This window comes from Ambystoma mexicanum, chromosome 12, assembly GCF_040938575.1.
Source record: "Ambystoma mexicanum isolate Mex_15411 chromosome 12, UKY_AmexF1_1, whole genome shotgun sequence".
NCBI lineage: Eukaryota > Metazoa > Chordata > Amphibia > Caudata > Ambystomatidae > Ambystoma > Ambystoma mexicanum.
In genome coordinates this window covers 543,874,454-543,898,811 of record NC_090936.1, presented here as the reverse complement: position 1 = coordinate 543,898,811, position 24,358 = coordinate 543,874,454, and positions in this window count along the sequence as shown.

The window sequence follows — 24,358 nt, the reverse complement described above, 5'->3', positions numbered from 1 at the left end:
TGGGGGGCAACAGGAGAGAGACAGGGGACATGAGCGGGTGGGGGGAACCGGAGACAGACAGGGGGCATGAGCGGGGGGGCAACAGGAGACAGACACGGGGCATGAGCGAGCGGTGGGGGGTACAGGCAGGAGAGAGACATGGGGCATGAGCGGGGGGTGGGGGGCAACAGGAGAGAGACACGGTGCATGAGCGGGGGTGGGGGGAACAGGAGACAGACACGGGGCATGAGCGGGGGGTGGGGGGAACAACAGAGACGGACACGGGGCAGGAACGGGGGGTGGAGGGCAACAGGAGACAGACACGAGGCATGAGCGGGGGGTGGGGGGCAACAGGAGACAGACACGGGGCATGAGCGGGGGGTGAGGGGCAACAGGAGACAGACACGGGGCATGAGCGGGGGTGGGGGGCAACAGGAGACAGACACGGGGCATGAGCGGAGGGTGGGGGGAACAGGAGACAGACACGGGGCATGAGCGAGGGGTGGGGGAACAGGAGACAGACATGGGGCATGAGCGGGGGGTGGGGAGAACAGACACGGGGCATGGGGCATGAGCGGGGCGGTGGGAGGCAACAGGAGACAGACACGGGGCATGAGCGGGGGGTGGGAGGAACAGGAAAAAGAAACGGGGCATGAGCAGGGGTGTGGGGGGCAACAAGAGAGAGACACGGGGCATGAGCGTGTGGGGGGAACAGGAGACAGACACGGGGCATGAGCGGGTGGGGGAACAGGAGACAGACACGGGGCATGAGCGGGAGGGTGGGGGGCAACAGGAGATAGACACGGGGCATGAGCGGGGGGTGGGGGGAACAGGACACAGACATGGGGCATGAGCGGGGTGTGGAGAGAACAGGAGGCAGACAAGGGGCATGAGCGGGGGGAACAGAAGACAGACATGGGGCATGAGCGGGGGGTGGGTGAAGGGGAGAGACACACAGGGCATGAGCGGGGGTGGGGGGAGGGAGAGAGACACACGGGGGGTGGGCGGGAGGGGGAGAGACACAAGGAACAAGAGTGGGGGTGGGCGGGAGGGGGGAAGACAGAAGGGGCAAGAGCGGGGGTGGGCAGGAGGGGGGAAGACACGGGGCAAGAGCGGGTGTAAAGACACGGGGCAAGAGCGGGGGTGGGCGGGAGGGGGGAAGACACAGGGCAAGAGCGGGGATGGGCGGGAGGGGGGAAGACATGGGGCAAGAGCGGAGGTGGGCGGGAGGGGGCAAGAGACACGGTGGTGGGTGGGAGGGGGCAAGAGACACGGGCCGAGAGCGGGGGTGGGCGGGATGGGGAAAGAGACACGGGCCGAGAGCGGGGGTGGGCGGGAGGGGGAAAGAGGCACGGGCCGAGAGCGGGGGTGGGCGGGAGGGGGAAAGAGACACGGGCCGAGAGCGGGGGTGGGCGGGAGGGGGAAATAGACACAGGGCGAGAGCGGGGGTGGGCGGGAGGGGGAAAGAGACACGGGCCGAGAGCGGGGGTGGGCGGGAGGGGGAAAGAGACATGGGCCGAGAGCGGGGGTGGGCGGGAGGGGGAAAGAGACACGGGGCGAGAGCAGGGGTGGGCGGGAGGGGGAAAGAGACACGGGCCGAGAGCAGGGTGGGCGGGAGTGGGAAAGAGGCATGGGCCGAGAGCGGGGGTGGGCGGGAGGGGGAAAGAGACACGGGCCGAGAGCGGGGGTGGGCGGGAGGGGGAAAGAGACACAGGCCGAGAGCGGGGGTGGGCGGGAGGGGGAAAGAGACACGGGCCGAGAGCAGGGGTGGGCGGGAGGGGGAAAGAGACATGGGCCGAGAGCGGGGGTGGGCGGGAGGGGGAAAGAGACACGGGCCGAGAGCGGGGGTGGGCGGGAGGGGGAAAGACACACGGGGCGGGAGGGGGAAAGACACACGGGGCAAGAGCGGGGGTGGGCGGGAGGGGGAAAGACACACGGGGCAAGAGCGGGGGTGGGTGGGTGGGAGGGAGACAGACAAAAGGGTGCAAGAGCGGGGGTGGGCTGGAGGGAGACAGACACACGGGGCAAGAGCGAGGGTGGGCGGGAGGGAGACAGACACACGGGCAAGAGCGGGCGGTGGGGGGTACAGGAGACAGACACAGGGCATGAGCGGGGGGTGGGAGGCAACAGGAGAGAGGCACGGGGCATGAGCAGGGGAGGGGGGAACAACAGAGACAGACACAGGGCATGAGCAGGGGGTGGGGGGCAACAGGAGACAGACACGGGGCATGAGCGGGAGGTGGGGGGCAACAGGAGACAGACACGGGGCATGAGCGGGGGGTGGGGGCAACAAGAGACAGACACAGGGCATGAGCGCGGAGTGGGGGGTACAGGAGACAGACAAGGGGCATGGGTGGGAGCAAGAGGAGACAGACACGGGGCATGAGCGGGGGGTGGGTGGAAAAGGAGATAGACACGGGGCATGAGCGGGGGGTGGGGGGTACAGAAGACAGACACGGGGCATGAGCAGGGTAGTGGGGGGCAACAGGAGAGAGACATGGGGCATGAGCGGGGGGTGGGAGGGGGTACAGGAGACAGACACGGGGCATGAGCAGGGGGTGGGGGGCAACAGAAGAGAGACACGGCATGAGCGGGGGGTGGGGGGTACAGGAGACAGACACGGGCATGAGCGGGGGGCAACAGGAGAGAGACACGGGACATGAGCGGGTGGGGGGAACAGGAGACAGACACGGGGCATGAGCAGGGGGGGCAACAGGAGACAGACATGGGGCATGAGCGGGGGGGTGGGAGGGTACAGGAGACAGACACGGGGCATGAGCGGGTGGGTTGGGGGGTACAGGAGACAGACACGGGGCATGAGCGGGGGTGGGGGGGTACAGGCGACAGACACGGGGCATGAGCAGGGGGGGCAACACGAGACAGACATGGGGCATGAGCAGTGGGGTGGGGGGGTACAGGAGACAGACACGAGCATGAGCGGGGGGTACAGGAGACAGACACGGGGCATGAGCAGGGGGTGGGGGGCAACAGGAGAGAGACACGGGGCATGAGCAGGGGGTGGGGGGGAACAAGAGACAGACACGGGGCATGAGCGGGGGTGGGGGCAACAGAAGACAGACACAGGACATGAGCGGGGGTGAGGGACAACAGGAGACAGACACGGGGCATGAGCGGGGGTGTGGGGGGCAACAGGAGACAGACACGGGGCATGAGCGGGGGTGGGGGGCAACAGGAGAGGCACGGTGCATGAGCGGGGGGTGAGGGGCAACAGGAGACAGACACGGGGCATGAGCGAGGGGTGGGGGGAACAGGAGACAGACACGGGGCATGAGCGGGGGGTGGGGGGAACAACATACGGGCATGAGCGGGGCGGTGGGGGCAACAGGAGACAGACACGGGGCATGAGCGGGGGGTGGGAGGAACAGGAAAAAGACACGGGGCATGAGCAGGGGGTGGGGAGAACAGGAGACAAACACGGGGCATGAGCGGGGGGGTGGGGGGCAACAAGAGAGAGACACGGGGCATGAGCAGGGGTGGGGGGAGGGAGTGAGACACATGGGGGGTGGGCCGGAGGGAGAGAGACACACGGGGCATGACTGGGGGGTGGGCGGGAGGGAGAGACACACGGGGCATGAGCGGGGCATGAGCGGGGGGTGGGCGGGAGGGAGAGACACACGGGGCATGAGCGGGGGGTGGGCGGGAGGGAGAGACACATGGGGAATGAGCAGGGGCTGGGGGGAACAAAAGAGACAGACACGGGGCATGAGCGGGGGGTGGGGGGCAACAGGAGAGAGACACGGGGCATGAGCAGGGGGTGGGGGGAACAGGAGACAGGCACGGAGCATGAGCGGGGGTTGGGAGAACAGGAGACAGACACGGGGCATGAGAGGGGGGTGGGGGGCAACAGGAGACAGACACGGGGCATGAGCGGGTGGGGGGAATCGGAGACAGACACAGGGTATGAGCGGGGGGCAACAGGAGACAGACACAGGGCATGAGCGGGCGGTGGGGGGTACAGGAGACAGACATGGGGCATGAGCGGGGGGTGGGGGGCAACAGGAGAGAGACACGGGGCATGAGCAGGGGGTGGGGGGAACAGGAGACAGACACGGGGCATGAGCGGGGGGTGGGGGGAACAACAGAGACAGACACGGGGCAGGAGCGGGGGTGGAGGGCAACAAGAGACAGACACGGGGCATGAGCGGGGGGTGGGGGCAACAGGAGATAGACACGGGACATGAGCGGGGGGTGTGGGGCAACAGGAGACAGACACGGGGCATGAGCGGGGGGGTGGGGGGCAACAGGAGACAGACACGGGGCATGAGCGGGGGGTGGGGGGCAACAGGAGAGACACGGGGCATGAGCGGGGGGTGAGGGGCAACAGGAGACAGACACAGGGCATGAGCGGGGGGTGGGGGGCAACAGGTGACAGACACGGGGCATGAGCGAGGGGTGGGGGGAACAGGAGACAGACACGGGGCATGAGCGGAGGTGGGGGGAACAACACACGGGCATGAGCGGGGCGGTGGGGGGCAACAGGAGACAGACACGGGGCATGAGCGGGGGGTGGGAGGAACAGGAAAAAGACACGGGGCATGAGCAGGGGGTGGGGAGAACAGGAGACAAACACGGGGCATGAGCGGGGGGTGGGGGGCAACAAGAGAGAGACACGGGGCATGAGCGGGGGTGGGGGGAGGGAGAGAGACACACGGGGGGTGGGCGGGAGGGAGAGAGACACACGGGGCATGAGCGGGGGGTGGGCGGGAGGGAGAGACACACGGGGTATGAGCGGGGGCGGGAGGGAGAGACACACGGGGCATGAGCGGGGGGTGGGCGGGAGGGAGAGACACACGGGGCATGAGCGGGAGGGTGAAATACACAAGGGGCAAGAGTGGGGGTGGGCGGGAGGGTGAAAGACACAAGGGGCAAGAGCGGGGGTGGGCGGGAGGGTGAAAGACACAAGGGGCAAGAGCGGAAGGGAGAAAGACACAAGGGGCAAGAGCGGGGGTGGGCAGGAGGGGAAGACACACGGGGCAAGAGCGGGGGTGGGCGGGAGGGGGAAAGACACACGGGGCAAGAGCGGGGGTGGGCGGGAGGGGGCAAGAGCGGGGGTGGGCGGGAGGGTAAAGACACACGGGGCAAGAGCGGGGGTGGGCGGGAGGGGGAAAGACACATGGGGCAAGAGCTGGGGTGGGGGGAGGGGAACAGACACACGGGGCAAGAGCGGGGCTGGGGGGGAGGGAGACAGACACACGGGGCAAGAGCGGGGGTGGGGGGGAGGGAGACAGACACACAAGGCATGAGCAGGGGTTGGGAGAAGGGGAGAGACACGCGGGGCACGAGCGGGGGGGTGGGCAGGAGGGGGAGAGACACACGGGGCATGGGTGGGGGGTGAGCGGGGGGTGGGAGGGAGAGAGACACACGCGGCTTGAGCGGGGGGTGGGCGGGAGGGGGAGAGACACACGCGGCATGAGCGGGGGGTGGGCGGGAGGGGGAGAGACACACGGACATGAGCGGGGGTGGGCGGCGGGTGGGGAGAGACATACGGACATGAGCGGGGGGTGGGCGGCGGGTGGGGGGAGACACACGGACATGAGCGGGGGGTGGGCGGCGGGTGGGGAGAGACATACGGACATGAGCGGGGGGTGGGCGGCGGGTGGGGAGAGACATACGGACATGAGCGGGCGGCGGGTGGGAGGGGGAAAGACACATGGGGCAAGAGCGGGGGTGGGGGGAGGGGCACAGACACACAGGGCAAGAGCGGGGGTGGGGGGGAGGGAGACAGACACACGGGGCAAGAGCGGGGGTGGGGGGGAGGGAGACAGACACACAAGGCATGAGCGGGGGTTGGGAGAAGGGGAGAGACACGCGGGGCACGAGCGGGGGGTGGGCGGGAGGGGGAGAGACACACGGGGCATGGGTGGGGGGTGAGCGGGGGGTGGGAGGGAGAGAGACACACGCGGCATGAGCGGGGGTGGGCGGGAGGGGGAGAGACACACGGACATGAGCGGGGTGTGGGCGGCAGGTGGTGAGAGACATACGGACATGAGCGGGGGTGGGCGGCGGATGGGGAGAGACATACGGACATGAGCGGGGGGTGGGCGGCGGGTGGGGGGAGACACACGGACATGAGCGGGGGGTGGGCGGCGGGTGGGGAGAGACATATGGACATGAGCGGGGGGTGGGCGGCGGGTGGGGAGAGACACACGGACATGAGCGGGGGTGGGCGGCGGGCGGGGAGAGACATACGGACATGAGCGGGGGGTGGGCGGCGGGTGGGGAGAGGCATACGGACATGAGCGGGCGGCAGGTGGGGAGAGACACACGGACATGAGCGGGCGGCGGGTGGGGAGAGACGAGCGGGGCACGAGCGGGGCATGAGCGGGGGGTGGGCGTAAGGGAGAAAGGCACACGGACATGAGCGGGGGGTGGGAGGAACAGGAGACAGACACGGGCATGAGCGGGGGTGGGGGACTTACTGTGCAGGCGGGATACAAAGCCTCTCATGCGAGGAACAAAGATGGCGGGCGTCTCTGAAGCCAGACGCACTGCACGCTTCCACGCATCCAATGATAGAGCACGTCAGATGTCCGCGGACATCAAGCAAGCTGCTGGCCCAATCACCGTCCTGTCCGCGGAGCGAACAGGGAAGTGTGTCCGCGAAGCGAACACAGATATCACTAATTTTTTTCACTTACATTTTTGTCATTTTCTTAAAAACTATTGGACGGATTTACACCAAATTAGCGGCAGGAGCGGCGGCTTGGTCCCGAAAGCGTGCTTTGCTTTATTTGGTGTAAATCCGTCCAGCGGTTTGGGCTGTAGGCGTGAGCAAAGTTTTTTCCCATTATGTCTATGGGAAAAAAAAAAGTTTTGGGACCCCCCCTATAACTTTGCCCCCCCTGGACGAATCCTCACCAAACTTTGCAAAAGAATTCAGAGTGGCCCAACTACTTTTTTTGCAAAGTTTGGTGTGGATCCGTCCAGGGAGAGCGAAGTTATAAGCCACCCAAAAAGTGCTCTTCCTATGGAAACAGCAACTTGACCATGGCCAAGCCGTGGCCATGTAATATATATATATATATATATATATATATATATATATATATATATATATATATATATATATATATATATATATATATATATATATATATATATATGTATATATATATATATATATATATATATATATATATATATATATATATATATATATATATTTAATGACAAACACTTTGTTAAAGGGACGTTATGGTTAAGTTGCACTAATAAAAACCTATGAAATTCATTTAAAACACGTTGTTAAAAGGACGTTATAAGAGGGATCTACTGCAAATGAAAAAGAAGAAAACATGAGCATAACACCCAAAATATATATAGATATTCCATTAAAGCAATGTATGTTATTAATCAATTGTGTGCTGTTTTACATCAAGTTTTGGGTCTTTTGCACCATGCCTGATAAATGAACTTAGACAATGATGTAATGACATCCAGATCTTGGGTGGAAGTCAGGTGCCTCAGTGTATCATTAACAGTTATTACGCCAGCCTCCCATAAGATGGATTGTAAATAGAGACCCCTCAAACTCTTAAGACGTGTGCATAAAAATAGAAAGTGGCAGACAGTCTCCACATCCAAGTTGCACAGGGGGCAAAAGTCTTTTCTGCCACAACCACAAGATTTTGTATTTTAGACGTGCCCCAGTGTGCCTAAACGAAGTCGAAGTATAAGGCTTGCGCATATGATGGCTCAAGATGACCTAGATATGCCTCAAAGCCGAATATAAACTTCCTCTCAAGGTACTCATCTGCCAGCCTCAATGTATGACAATAACCGATCATAGTTTCTCTTTTGAGGGAAATAATGACTATCTTGACCCTCGTTAACACAGCGTTATTCAAAAAATCATGATGGCTCCATAGCTCTTGCTCATTGAAAACAGCTAATTTTTCTTCACCTGAGCTGCCCAAGATAAGATATTCCCTCCAGTTGAGCTAGGCAAATGAACAACAGTATCACAAAATATCTGTAACCTCGGATTAGGCCATAACTTTAGCCACCCCCAATTACAGCAAAAGCTGTGAAAGAACACATACATGATTTCATAAGATTAGGGTACGGTATTGATCTATGACCAAGGGAGCCAAAAGCCATTCCCTCTAAGTGGGACATGAAAATTACTACTATGAAATATGGTTGTATTGTACAACTTAACACGCAGGCTGATGGTAATTGTTCACAAAAGAAGGACCATCGGAAGGAATGGGCCTGGCTGTCTGGGTTCTTTCCCCTGCGGCTAGCGTGGATGCCCTAATATGGTTGAGCATATACAGAGCAACAGGGAGTCGATATTCTGATGTATGCAGAAATGTTCATCATGCAGGGATTCTGGCTACGACTAAAATATGGATGGATGGGTATGAAATCTATTATAAGAAAGCTGTTAAAGGGATGAAGGGCCACCCTGCTGAGGGCCTTTTATGGGATGTATAAAATCGTGTTTACCACCCATAGAAATATGTACTGTGGACTGTCACTTCCAACAGGCTGCAGACATCAAGATTCAAGAATTTCCAACAAAAAAGAGTATTTTGCTGTGTAATGTTTCCAGACTCTTGGGGAAAGAGAAACAGAAAACATGTTCTGTCTGTATGAAGTATTGAGCACAGTGAAGTTGGATAGAACTTGTGATATTGTGGTGATTGGGCACTAAATTAGTGCAAAGTAAATATTGGGAAGTGATTCTGATAACTGTTATGTCTCAGGGAAAGGAGAATCAGCAGCGTTTCTTGAGGACTGGGAGATAGTGATGCTAAATGGCAGAGTAAAAGATGATGTGCCTGGTAAATTCACATGGAGAATGGGAGACGTAACAACGACTACGGATTATTTCTTTTTAAATGCAGTAATGCTACAATATATAAACCATCTAGGTGGGGATTTTAATGAATTTAGCGACCACGTCCCTGTGTCCCTTACATTTGTAATGCAGGATAGGGAAGTTGGGCTGTCACATAAGATTAGTGATTTAAAGGGGGTCATTAAGAGAGAGCCGGTCCAGTAACAATGCCAGTTAAAAGCCCAGTGATACCAGCTCCAGCATTGTTACTGGACCGGCACACTCCAACTTTGCCTGTAGAGGCAGTGACCTAAACTAGGATATCGGGCGGCGTTAATGGTAAGGTGAATCTGAGGGAAACCGACTGGTAACACCAGCGGGTTACCAGCAGACTCAGAATGAACCTCTTAGAGTTTGATAATAAGGCTAAAAAGGTTGGATGGTCAGAGGGGGTATAGTAAAGTGATATGCAGATATGCTGCATCTTTGCCCCTTTACGATTTTCTTTAGGGGGTTATGGTGACTGACCCACATGAGGTGGTTGATCAAATGAAATGAATAATGGGAACCTTTTTGCCAAACTGGGAGAAATCATATGACTACTGCATGTAGGATGGAGAAGGGAGTGTTTAACCTGGAAATCCAGAATGCCAAAAGAAAGTTTAGGCAACAAATTATATATGTCAATAAATTGGGGTACAGTCATGAAGAACATTGCGGTCGATTAAGGTGGTTAAAGAACCACTATGGGTTATTAAGGGTGACAGTGCCAGCACTTTTGTTAACCCTATAAGTGAGGATGTCTGGTTGAGCTTTTTGGGGACTAAATATGGTACTGAATCCAGTGCAATGGAGGTTTGTAATATGAAGTATAAGAAGGATATGTGTATTACAAAATATGATATTTTTAAATGTATTCATAGGTTGAATAAGTCAAGAGCACCTGGACCTGATGGCCTACCTAATGTAGTTATCAAATTGATTTGCAGTTTTGGCCGGAGATACTACATACATTATTTAAGACAGTAATCAGGCAGGTATCATTACTGAGTCCTGGAAGAGGGCCCTTTTGGTGCTAGCTTTAAATAGGGTAATAGAAATGAAGCAAGTAATTATATATTGTTGGCACAATAAGATGTCCCGTGTAAGATCTTGGTGCATCCTTATTGAGAGAACTTACATAATGGTTTAACGATAAAAAATGTGCTATGCCCTTTTCAGACTGGTGTCCGGGCTGGTTGCTATACGGTTCATAATATATTAGCCTTGAATACGTTAATAGAGGAGTCTCGGATGTAGAATAAGCCTCCTCTTTATGCCCTATTGGTTGATTTTTGGGTGGCATTTTATCTAGTAAACAGGGGAAAATTGTGGAATAATCTTAAGGCCAGAGGTATTCCAATGCACCTATTGTATTTTCTTAATAAATACGATACCTGAATAAGGGGGAACATAACAGTTAGGGAATGTTGTCTAAGGATTTAGTAATGAAAAGTATAGTGAAGCAGGGGTGCACACTGGCCCCTGCACTCTTCAACCTATATCTGGCTGACTATCTTGAAGGAGGTAAGAACTTGCCACCCAAAATTGGGAAAACCTTTGTAAGTTGGATAACATATCCTGACGATGTGCTCGTATTTAACAACATCTACGTTGGCATAAGAAGAAGTGCTGCCAACTTGTATGAGTTTGCCACGGATAATCACCTTCAAATTAACTGGGGGAAAACCAAGTATATGAGGATTGGAAGAGATAAAGATTGTATGCTAATGATTAATATCGACTCCGAGAATATACAAAGAGTGTCCTCTGATGTGTATTTAGGTCATGCAGTCAAGGATACGGGTAACTGCACAGAATTAATTGTGAGTAAGATATCAAGAGCTATGACCCTGATGCTTGTGATTAATCATTGGAAATCATTTGGCTACAGCTTAGAAGGGGTCAGTTTGGCTTATAAACATCCCCATACCACTATGCTATCATATGGTCTGGAGTTCAACTATGCAAGTCATGGTGCATGCTTAAAAAAAACTTGAAGCGTTAATATGGAGAAGGATATTCGGACTTCTGCAAGGGATGCCTGTTGAAGTAATTAGAGTTGGGGCTGACCTCCATTCATACCTAGGTACTGGTTAAAAGAGGAAATGTTATATATAAAGATAATGACGGCTACATCGTGTTCTCTGTTGCAATGTCTGGGTGATGCTATGAAAGGAAAACTCAGCCGTGCTTTAGAGAGTTTCTGAAACCGCTATGAGGAGAACTTTGAGGAGATTGGATGCTGTCCGAATTGGGAGCATGGCTATGGAGTGGTAGGGTGGGAATTTTAAAACCAGATCATGGGACTGGATGAAGACTCACAAATATGTATCCACTTTAAAGAGCTATCATGCACTTGTGAGGTTATACAGGACATGTCTCACTCCTGCTAGGTATTTGGCCATCTATCCTTCACCAGTACATCAAAGGATAATAATGCTTATGTGGTACAATAATCTCCTGACTCTTGCTGTAACTGGACCTTGGCATGGTATGGCAACGTTTGATTGTATATGTCGCTCATGTAAAATTGATGTTAAGAATAATAGACATATTTAACTCAGTTTCCTGCATTTGCAAAGTTGTATGAACGACATTAGGTTTGTTTTGTTGTGGACTGTGATCGTATTCAAGGGGACGCGTTCTGAGCTTGCTACCTGGAATGCTCTAGCATCCTGTTGTAATTATCTAGCTATGCTTAGGTATAAGTAAGATTCTAAATGCTAACGAAATGGTGTTGGAATAGGCATGGTAGAAGTGTAATTTTAGGAATCACCCTGGTAATGTGGTTATAATCACAGATGCTGATAAGATATGGATAGTTTTAGGTATTTATTGTATGGTTTTTGCGGTATATATTTTATGATTGAGTGTTTAGTGTAGAAAGATATGTTTAACTGAAGCACACTTAAATAATAATCAAAATAGCTAATCATCATCTTTATTCTCAGGCTCACTGGATGAAGGTGGTGCTGGAGACCAGGAACCTTCAACAACCTGATCCTCTATCCAATGTGTTGTTTATTCTGGAAAATAACGCCTCTGTATAAAGTGTGTGTTTCTACTGGCCCATTCATAAAATGCAATCTGCATCTCTTCCCTTCTGCTAATGATACAGAGAACTTGATCTGGAAAATAATGTCCCTGTATACAGTGTGTTGTTTCTCCTAGCTCATTCATGAAATGCAATCTAGATCTCTCCCCTTCTGCTCCATAGGCAGATAACTTGATCAAATGAACCAAATGTTCATGCTCCACTCCTAGCTCAACTAAATCCTGTTTAATTGTCATATCTCTCTCGCAAAGGAAGCCTGTTCCTTTACCTTTTATCAACCTGCCATCTCTGCTGCCTACATGATGGACCAGAAAATGTGATCATCTAAGCACTTTTATGACAGCTTTAGTTCAACCCAACTAAATGCCCCTGTTGGACCCCACATGAATTTGGGCAAAACACAATTCTACTGAAACGTCCACTTTTCAGTTGATTTGTAATGTTACCAATTATGTTTTCCCATACCTACTTGTGATTCTTCCCATGGCATCATATCTTATCAAATAATTAATTTTACACCACCATTTTGAATTCTTCTTAATTTATCTATGATGTTTCACTTTAATTTACCTAAGCCTCCACACCCTTTTGGCCAACCTGTTACACCCTATTACAAATTCACTGTGCTTCTGCCTAAAAAGATTACAATGATGTCTCATACATCATTGCCAACAGATTACATGTATTTATCTCACTTTCATCCTGCCATCTCTTCTGCCCCATAACTAGGAGCTTATTTAATTCCTTATTTCCCTTTGCATTGTGTACCTCTAAGAAACAGGAACACAAAGGCATCTAATAAAAGGCATGATACCTTCAAAGGCTGTGACCTGCTGTACTTAGCCATGCTTAATACTCGCTCTGCTATCAAACACTCTGCTGACATCTGCCTCCTCCTTGAAGACCTTGACCTCAATATCCTCACTCTTAGTGAGATGTGGTTCAATGCCAGATCAGTCACTGCTTTTGACTCCCTTCTTCCTCATGGCTACAAGATAATCTCCAAGCCTCGCCATAACCATGCAGGCAGTGGGGTTGTCCTGATATTCCCTGAGTGGGTCCCTTCTTTCCTCATAGCGACCCAGCCATACTCCTCCTTGGAAGGCCTGGTCTGAAAACTAGTCATCTCTCCCATTTCATCCGTGATCATTGACACTATCTACAGGCCACCTGGCTCTATCACCCTGTTCCTCTCAGAATGGGCTGATTTCTCCTCCTCTCTCCTCACATCTACCTCTAAACTCCTTCTCCTGGGTGACTTCAACATCCACCTTGACTCCTCAATCACAGTGTCCACTCTCTTTCGTGACCTCCGCACCTCACTCCCCCTCTCCATTCCCCCTCTGGTCCTACCCACTTGGCTGGACACACTCTCAATGCCTTGATCCACACTGATCTTTTTCTCTCTGCCCCACTCAAGACCCCACTCTCCTGGTCAGTCCACTCCCTCCTCTCCTCTTATCTGGGTCCTCTCTGCAGTCTAACTGCATCTCCACCAGCTCTGCCAACATCGTTCACGGACATCCATCCGATGAAACAAGTGTTAACTGCTGCTTTTACGTCCACCTTCTCCTCCCTCCTCCAACTGCAGACTCTATCTCTGACTCTGCTCTCAGCAACCTCCAGTTTGCAATCACTAACACTCTCGACATTCTTGCCGCAGTCATGAGGATCTGTCAAAACATGCCACCAAGCATAACACCTGATACAATTCTGAAATTGCCGCCCTGAAATGCAAGTGCAGTGCTGTGGAATGGAAGTGGCAGACCTCAGGCACACCCTCCCACAGACTGGCCTGTAGCCTTCTCTAAAGGCAATACAGACTCTCCACTCGTTCCAAGAAAAGGGCCCACAACCAGGCTCGTGTCTCTGATGAATCCATCAACATGGGTGAACTCTTTAAAATCTGCAAGGAACTAGCCAACCATTCCGCAGTATCCACCTCGCCTATTCCCTCTCAGGCTCTCTACAATGCGTTGGCCACACACTTCACTGCAAACAATCAGGACATCCTGACCATTCTCTCTTCCGTTTCACCCTCCCGTCCTCCCATCCCACTGCCACCTATGGCCTTCCATCCTACTTCTGCCTTTCTCTACTCCTTATCTCCTACGACATCAGATGAGGTCACTAGAGTTGTCTGCTTTATGAAGGTCTACTCCGAAACGGTCTCCCTGTTCTTCCAGAAATGTTAAGGACAATATCGGCTCTCTTGACCCTGCCCTTGCTGATTTCTGCAATCACTCTGTTGCTACTGGGTCTTTGCCCTCTTCCCTCAAGCACTCTCTTGTGCAGTCGCTCCTGAAAAAACCCTCTGCTGACCCCTCTGTCTGGGTAACTACTGCCCCATCTCTATCACCCCCTTCCCTGGGAAACTCTTGGAGAAGATGGTCTTCCCCCAACTGACCCAGCATACTGAGTTTGTAAATTGCCTACAAAACCATCAATCTGGATTCTGAGCATCCAGAGGCACAGAAATTGCTCACCTGAACACCTGTGAAGAACTGCTTGCATCTCTTAACTCTAACTCTCCATCTGTTCTCATTCTACTTGATCACTGTTCTGCAGTTGATACAGTCAACCACTCCATCCTCATAAAATGTCTCCATGATGACTGGCTGACCTCCTTCCTCACAGACTATCCCTCCAATGTTATCCGGGGCTCTTGCTCCTCTCCTACCTATAGCTCCACCTGTGGTAATCCCCAGGGCTCCAACATTTCCACCTGGCTCTTTAACATCTACCATGCTCCACTTGCACACCTAATTGCCACTTTCTCCCCTTTCAAACTTCCCTCTGATCCTCTCCTTACTTCCTCCCTCATTCCTGACTGCCTATCTGCCATCCAGTCCTGGTGTGCCTCCAATGATCTCTGCCTCAACACCAGCAAGACTGAGATCCTCCCCATTGGGACTCCTGCTCCCTCTTTCTTCCCTTCACTCTGCCCACCGTCTATGGATCTCCCCCTTCTCCTTAATCTGAAGCCAGAAACCTTGGAGTCATCTTCAACTCCTCTCTTACCTTCCTCCCTCACATCCTGGACCTTGCCAAGAAGGCCCACTTTCAACTCCACATCTTCAAAGGAATGCTTCCTTTCCTCACTTTCCCCCAGAGGTTCAATGTCTCTAGAACTCTGGTACTCTCTAGGCTCGACTACTGCAACAGCTGCTTCCTTAATCTACCCTCTTCCTCTCTATCTCCACTCCAGTTTATCCAGAATAGGGCTGCAGGACTTATCTTTGGCCTCAAGCTTGGTAGACCGCATCTCTCCAGCCCTAAAATCTGTCCACTGGCTACCGGTTGCTGCGAGGATCAAATTTAAATGCATCGGCATCATTCATAAAGCTGTCTGGGGGACCATGCTATCTACAAGTGACTCTCACCAAATACTCTCCCTACAGACCTTTATGCTTCTCCAGCACCAACTCTCTGTGTGACAAGCGCATCTTCAAACATTGAACTGGTGGCCAATCTCTTTCCTCAGCTGGCTTTTTCCTCTGAAACAGTCTCCCTCTTCCTCTCCATCTTAAGCCGGATCTCCTCAAATTACGGAAGCTCCACAAGACTTTCATTTTCACCTCCTCCATCCCCTTCTCCCTCCCTTGTTAATCCCCACAATCACTGATATTAGTGACCAGGGTCCCTATATGTCCTTCTGGGCCCTGTCTCCCCCGCCAATCGCCTTCAGCCTCCACCCACTCCTAGCACTTGCCTTTGGGAACCCACTAGCCTGTGCTGTCTCACAGGCCTGCACTTGTTGCATTGGCAGTTGACCACTCTTACCAAGCACGTACCCCCTCCCTCGTCCCTTCTCTCTCTGTGCACTTGCATGTACTGAATGCTCACAAGGTCTAGTAGGACCACCTCTTTCTTTCTGTTCATTGTTATTATATTTGCCTTTCGTTCCCTTGTTCCCTCCTGTGGCACTGTGGGCGCTTTGAAACAAAATATACTTAATGTATAAGCAATTACAAATGTACAATAAATAAAATAAACAAATAATCTACCTGTTTCTCATGTTTTTACTTTTCTATGTACCTTATCTTCACCCACCCAAACACTCGGCTGAAAAGCCCTTTCACATGCATGTTGATTTCTGAAACAGTGCATCATCCTCCATTTTCACCAAATGACTGTCTAATTCTGTTTACATCAATATAAAATGACAACCTGCCACTCTTTATCATTATGCCCTATGCCCTGGAGCAACATCACTGCCCTTGACCTCTAATTAAACGTAGCCTGGCTGAAGAAATATTTGTGCTCCTCCTCAAAACTATTGAAGGGTTAAGCAAGGAGTATGACCTGGAGCCATGTCTTGAAGAGAACAAAAGATGCACTATCTTTAATGATATTAAAAACTGTACTAGAGGTCACACAATTTACTGATTGAACAAAACCAAAGTGTCTGCAATTTAGTGTTATCTGTGCAAATCACACAGCCCTGGTTTCAATAAATGAAGCTGTATACAAGAGAGGACAAGGCAGAACCTTTGGTTGTCATCCTGCTCTAAAATATAGGCACTTTGGAATGAGGTGATTGATAGGGTAAAACTTTCCATGGATGGAGCGGTCAAGTCTGGGACTTCTTTATCCATTTTGCTTGGATGTTGCCACTTGTCTAACAGGACTTTGATGATCACACACGTTTTTGGTGTAAAGATCTATTAGTTGTACTGTGAGTGAGGTTATGTTGGAAGGCTTTGACGTTGTGCCTGTGTGATACCTAGCCCACTGATTTGGAGAACCTAAAAAATCTAGACATGAGAAGTTTTTCCTTTAATGTAAAATAACTTGAATAGATTTGATGAGATGGTGTTACAGTTCATGTCAGACCCCGGGCTTGTCTCTGATTGTATTGTATTATTCTGTTTTCTCTCATCCGAAATTATTTAATTGTATCTCACCCTTTTACATCTGCCAATTTTATTTCCCTGTCTTCTGTTTTTCTGGTTTGTTTTCTGAATTGTCAGCTTCTTTCCCATTATTTAAGAACACAGTGGGTCTAATTACAATAATTTGTGCGTGCAGTGAAAATGCCGGTAAAACGGCCAGCAATTCCAGCACTGGCACTTTTACCACACCGATAAAACAGAAGTTTGCCGGTGGGGGCATTGATTTTCCTCCAGCCAAGAGCTGGAAGTAAATCTTGCCCCGACCGGCAAAAAAATGACAGAATTACAGGCTCCGTTAACTCCAGTGCTGGTAATTACAGCAGTCCCCTGCATGGAGTCTTCAAGGACTCCGTGGAATGGGAAATTGCTTACGTTACTGGCACTCAGGGATTAATACTGCTACCACCACTTGAAATCTTTCAGTAAATTCGCCAGACCAAGTGCCGGCAACAATAATTTCGTTGGGCAGTATTGCTGCAGATTTAATGCCAGAATACCACCCAACTCGTAATTCATGAAACAAAATGGTCAAATCTTTGCGCAAGTTTTGTTATGATGGCCAATTTGTATCTGATCTTGAAACTATGCATGTTGATTTTGCTTCCCAATAAAGCAGCCCCCTGCCCTCATGTAATCTGCAATATCACACAGTCCCTTCAATTGCTTCCCTTTATCTCTATCAAATTATAAATTAAACATTTAAAATCAAAACTGCATATTACCAGTGTTATCTGGCTTTACAACCGTCTACTCACATAACTCAAATAACCCACGCAACTCACCTGCTGATTGAATGTGTTTAGATAAAACAAAAAAAGAGGAAGCCCTGTTTCCAATTAGGCCCGAAGGTGCATGTGTGGTGCTGGCAATAGGGTTTATAACATATGCAATGGCTTTAGGGACCTAATCTCTGTGGTTAATAAACCCAGGGGGGCAGACACAGAGTGCAAAAGTCATAATGACCAGGAGATGTTAACAATAATCTTACCAAATCCTATATGACACATGTACAATCATTTATCATACAGGGAAATAATATGTACATGGTCTGTTAGATTACAAAAAAGTGTATATATTTTTTTTATAAGTGAATGAATGATATAACAGAAAGCATTGTAACACATTTTTGCTCATCAAGTGTGTGTAATAAATTATCACATTAGCTGAAATGGAGTCATAAAGCTATTGTTTTATTTAATGCAATCCAATAGAATCAAGTGTTTTTGGAGCATTTAAAATGTATTATGTTAATGAGAAATATAGGAAAGATTTTTTTTTTTGGTATAATATGCATAGGACATAATGGCCCTCATTAGGACCCAGGCGTTAAGGGGTTTACGGCGCCGTAAACGGCGCCGACCCTTAACGCCTGATTCCAAGGTCCCTTTGCGGGATGGTGATTTTAACGCCTGCTTTTTGCAGGCGTTAAAACCCATGCCGCAAAGGAACCTTGGTGCTAATTACGCCACCGTAATTTACGGTGGCGTAATTAGCGCCTTTCCCCATTCCCATTATGCCCTATGGGGCAAAAATGGGAATGGGGAAGGGTAAAATGGGAAATGGGGATTTACCGCCACACTCACCTTGGAATGGGGCGGTAAATCCGCCATCCACGATGGTTTAAACATAGTTTACACCATGGTGGTAAGGGTACGACCCAGGCGGTAACTTACCGCCTGGGTCGTAATGAGGGCCAATGTTTACTTCTAGCATAGCCAAGGGGCAACCTTGAACCAGGTTTTAGGGCCTCATTATAAATTGGCCGGTGCGGAATTAACGTGCCGGTATTAACATATACCGTCATGTTTCTGCACCGGCCAGCTACAAGTTTCCCGGAGAGGTCCCTGACTTACCTCCAGCTAAACTGGAGGTAAGGCAGGCACCTTACTTGCAAGAATCACCGTTTTATTCCCCATGGAAAATGCCCAATGGAGTCCAATCGGACTACTGCCGAACGAGTGCCGGTATCAGTATTTCAGTTTGCCGGTATACTGGTGGATTTACTGCCAGGCAACCAGCAAACCTGTAATGAGCCTGTGTGGTCAGAACTATTTCAGAGGTAGCCTTTGCCATGAATATATTTATTTACTTAAATATTCATCAAGCTAATTGGGGTATCCCCTCCCTTGAACTGAGGATAAGACTATGGGAAAAGATATTGGGTTACCAGTGGGTAAATTGTTTGATGAGAACTATTTGAAAGTTAGGATTCTCCAGAAGGGTAATACTTAATGTGGATATTCATCTCAATATTTGGGGCACAAATGCATTGAACTGACCAATAGCCTTGTTTAACTTTATCTGCAAAGGAACATACTTCTAAATGTGGAAATATTTACAATTGGCTTTGTGAAGCTGTTGGTTGTGACAACACAGTGGGCGTCATCACGAGTTTGGCGATAGCCCTTAAATGCGGCGGTAGCGCTGTTACCCCTGCATTTAAGGGTCTGCCAAATCACAGCTTTGTCGGATTTCCACCCAGCTCTGAGCTGGGGGGAAATCGCCGAGAATTTACCGATTTTCGGCGCGTTTACCACCGGCATGACATCTGCCGGTGGTAAAATCGCAAAATTTCCCCATTGAGCCCAATGGGGAATGGGGACTTCCTGAATGGGCTCAATGGGGAATGGGCAATACACGTTCCGCCAAACCCGTGATCTGGCGCTAATAGCGCCGGTGGGTTTGGCGGTAGGGCTAATAACGCCAGCACTCTTAGCGCCGGCGTTACCGCCCAACTCGTGATGAGGACCAGTGTCTTGAGCCCATAATAATTTGATGTACGTTACCAAAGTGCCATTTCCATATAGATCACAAAATATATATTGAACACAATTGTCTTAGTTTTTACCAAGGGAAAAGGTTTCTACTAGATATAAAGCAAGCATATAGACAGTGCCATTGTAAAAAAAAAACTTGGTGGAGTGCTGTTAAATAAGACCAATTCAGATAACAATACAGAATTAGGTGTATCTTGGTGGCTTACATTATACATTGTTCTAGACTGGAATTCAAACTCGCCTTATTTTGATTTATATTGGAGCACAGTTACTTCAGTCTTAAACATGTTGACAGTTATTTCAACCAGTTTGATTAGAAAAGATAAAGTGAGAAAATTTGACGGATCATAACTTGAAAGGGAGAACCAGGAATGTGATTTTTTTTTTGTTCCCGTATTGGGACAATGAATGTATAAATATTTAAATACATTCTGAAAATCAATCCAGCCTAGAGTATCAAGGAATAGAACCTATTAGCCACACACCAATTTTGCACAATCTATATTAATGTTTTATGGAAACAAAATGCTGGCTCTTAAAGAAATGATTGTATTACCTTTATTATTATTATTATTATTATTATTATTATTATTATTATTATTATTATTATTATTATTAATAATACATTTTTTATCAAGCAGAGGCCTAGGTTTGAGAAGCAAAGGAGCACTTTACAATAATGGGGAATAATAAGATTAGGGAGCATAGAAACAGGGGAGTGCATATCTAACAACAGGGGAGGGAAGGCAATGTCCAGCAGTGAATCTACAAGTAACCAAGGGAAGAAACAGTGTGGCATCAAATCACCCAGTCTCAGGTAAGGTGAGGAGTGGATGATGTAGGGACCTGGGTATTAGGGAGAAGACATTCCTTGAGGAGAAGGGTCTTTAGCTCCTTACTGAACTGTCAAAGTGAGTAGGCAATTTGGGTGTTGATGGGGGGCGGTTCCAGAGTCTTGGAGCATAGACAGAGAAGGCCTGTCTTCTCTTTATTTCTTTCCTGCACCGGCAGAATTCAAGTCTGCACATGTCTTTATTTCTGGTCGATTGTAGGCCTCCGAAGATGCTGACTTTCTCAGTGAGGTAGATTGGGGGCTTCAGAGTGACAGCTTTGTATACGATGCAACAGGATTTGAAAATGATAAGGGCTTGCACCGGGAGCCTGTGCAGTTTGCTGAGGGTCGGATGATGTGGTCGAATTTGCAGAGTCCTTTGATGACTCTTGCTGCAGTATGCATGGCACATCTCGGGGGAGTCAGGGTACTTGCCAAGTGCATTGCCACCATCCAGGTGGGAGAGGACAAAGCCTTGGACGATAGCAGATCTGAAGTTGTTTACTGATATGGAGGGCTTGATTTTACACAGGAGAGAAAGTTGGTACAAAGGTGTTTGCGTTTGCATCTTCCCTGACATGTTTAACAAAACAGGTGGTCAGCTGGAGTGTGAAAGCCTCAAGATGCATAGCAGACAGCCAGGTCTGGATGTCTGGGTGTTTTGGTGATGTGGGTCAGCAGCAGGAATTCAGTCCTGAATGGGTTGAGTTTCAGGTAAGCACTGGTCGTCTATGACTGGATCAATGAGGGGCTGTCCATGAATCTATGGATGTCTTTGATTGAGGATATCTTGAGGTAGAGCTGTGTGTCATCTGTATATTGATATATGTGGATTTTGTATGGAGCAAGGAGAGTTCCACCTGCCTTCATGCAAAGATTGAAGAAAAAGGGGGAGAGGATGGATCCTTGCGGAACTCCAAAGGAAATGGTTAAAGTTGGTGATCTGGATTTATCCATTTACAAAAAATCGTAGTGATTAGAAAGGTACAATTTCAACCAGCCGACGATGATCTCAATGATGCCCAAGCAGCAATGTAGATTGTTGGTGAGTGTCTGGTGGGTTACTCTGTCAAATATTGCTGAGAAGTCATGTGAACCAGCAGTCAAATATGGACATCATCAAGGATTTTAAGGAGGATTGCCAATCACCTTGATAGCTGCTTTTGTGCTGCATCTGGGGCCAGATTAGTAAGACTTAAGGAGTTTGTTGGCTTCAATGTGTTAGAGGAGCTGCATGGCTACTGCTTTCTCAAGTATCTTACCTAGGAAGGAAAGATCGGCGATGGGGTGGTAGTTGCTGAGGTCTTCAGGATTCAGTGTTTGTTTCTTGAGAATCAGGAGGATTTATACGGGCTAGGGGATCAAGGGGAAAATGCCTTGAGTTAGGGAGCTGTTGATGATTGACGGGTGAGTAAGGAGTGCTTCAGTCAGAGGTGTCTTGAGTACAGAGGCATAAAGGATGTTGTCCACACATGATCCTGCAATATGGTCTTCCACAGTGAGTATCTTAAATGTTGTTCAAGTGCTTGTGGTTTTGAGAGATGGGATGTATAGTGGGCTGTCAGTTGTAGTGATGTTTTGCAGATTATGCTGATTTTATTGATGAAGAACGAGTTAATGGCAGTGGCTTTCTCGATTCAGTATGGTTTGGGTGGGTCGGGCGGAGGGTTGATGAAGTGCTTAACAGCTTTGAACAGGGCTCTCTGCTTTCATTGTTGGCCTTGGCTATGGTATTTTGAAATAGTTGACCTTGGCAGTGATGATCAGTCGACTCAGTGTAGCACAAAATTCCATGACCAGGGTGATTTTGGATGTGCTGCAGGAATTTTACCCTGTCTTTTCTTGTTGTGTGATGGTTTGTTTGTTGAAGTTGATTCCTTGAGTTTACCAGGGTGCAGAAGGTTTAGGCTTGAGTGTGTGTAGTTTAATTGTTGATGTTGGTTGTGAGGGTGGTGTTGAGTTCTTGCAGGAGTGAGTCACATTCCTGGTGAGTCAGAGGTAAATCAGCCCATGTGAAGTGGAGCTTGATGAGGTCTTCTGTGAGAGCTTCCACTGGGAAGTACTTGAATGATCAGAAGGCTTGTTTGCAGGGTTTTTTATGGGTATGCTTGACTGGTGTGCTATGACTATTGTAAAAGGGGATGGCCAGATGGTCTGACCAGTTGAGCTGCATTGGAGAGCTGTGATAGAGTGTGGAAACAACAGTTATGATGAGGTCAAGGATGTGACATTTACTGTGAGTTTGGTCTTCGTGTGCTACATGAGGTTCGAGTGTTGAGTAGGCAGTGGAGATATTATTTCATTGACTTGTTTGTTGGGTTTCCAGGGATGTTGAAGTCACAGAGGAAAATGTTGGCATGTGTGAGAGACATGATGGTGACCAAGTCCATGAAGTCTTCAATGAGGAGGTGTTGGGGTTGGGTGGTTTGTAGAAGAGGTGTACAGTGACACTGTCCATTGTGTAAAGTGGGAAATGGCAGGAAAGACCTTCAATAGAGACAATGTTGGCGACGTCCAGTTGGGTGCATGGCCATGATACCTTGTGAATGATGGCAAGGTCTCTGCCAACCTTGTTTGGATGGGATGGTCTTGTTGTAAAATACTGTAGCCGTTGGGCATGAGGACATCTAGGATGTGAGTGGACATGGATGTCATCCAGGTCTCACTAATGAAAATGTTGTGTAAATCATGTGTGTTGATGAGGTTGATGATGTCAGCTGTTTAGTCGATTTGTGAGTGGACATTGGCAAGCATACGTTGTATTGTAGGGCATGATGGAGTGCTTTTGGCATCTATGGTGACTAGAGTGATATTGCTGCGATGCAGTGTCCATGATGTTGCTGGTGGGTAGCATGGTTGGCAATGAGCGGTGATGGTGGGAATGGGCTGTTCAGAGAGAGGAGTGAAACACATATCTGTGAGAGCTTTCCTGATATTAGAGGAGCAGGGGTTCTAGTCCTGGATCCTCACGGTCCTTCAGGTCCAAACAGGAATCCCCCTTTTCTTCGTCTGCCCTTCACTTTGGAAAGCCTGGCGAGAGACTGCCTTGATCGATGAGTTAATAAGGAAAGTAAGGGGCAGGGAAAATCAGGTGGGTGGGGCTTAGGGCACATGACCAGCAGCCTCCTCAATGCTGTCTTCCTGCAGATGTCCTGGAGTCCTTAAGTAGCTGGCTGAAAGGCGCGAAAACAGGCAGTTGGCGGTGGAACTGAGTGGCAGGGATTGGTCACGTGACCAGCAGCCTCCTCAATGCCATATACTTGATCCTTTAGGAACAATGACAATATGACAATCCCTTATTTTGTACTTACTCTTTGTATGCCTTTTTGTGAAGTCTGTTTATCTTGTTCTCGGTCATATCTTAGAGATGGGTAGTTTGTTTTTTCACAATGTTTGGTGAGAATTCCAGAAGAGCTACTACATATCAGAGGTTTTGTAGATGCCTTCATTGATTTAATTTTAGATTATGAACTCTTTAGACACACAAAATGCAAATGTCACTGATGTCTAATTAAGAGATGATCTTTCTATGTTAGAGGGACAGTTTCTAAGAGGAAAATGTGGTGGATTCTAAAGAGTGCCCTGTTTTCAAAAGCAAGCTAGAAACAAAGTTTGTTAAAGTGTGCTTTCATGCTCCTTTCTTACGGAAATCTTTCCGGGTCGACCCAGTGACAAAATAAGCACTGCAACTCTTTTGCATGTTTTTATAAACAAACATTACTGATTTGATCCTCTTCCTTAACAAATTTCTAACACATGAGAGTTAGTCATGTCGAAGAATCAGGCAACTCTTAAATTTGATGAGGGTTTTTAGACCCTCCTTTTGACAGCTACATTTCTTGATCATTCACCCATAATGCTATGGGGGTAACGCTCAATAAAATCCAAAATGCATGTAGGCAACCACCAAAGTTTGCACCTATGTGCTGTTGGGTCCCCTGTATGCATTTTCAACTATGAAAATTAAATCAA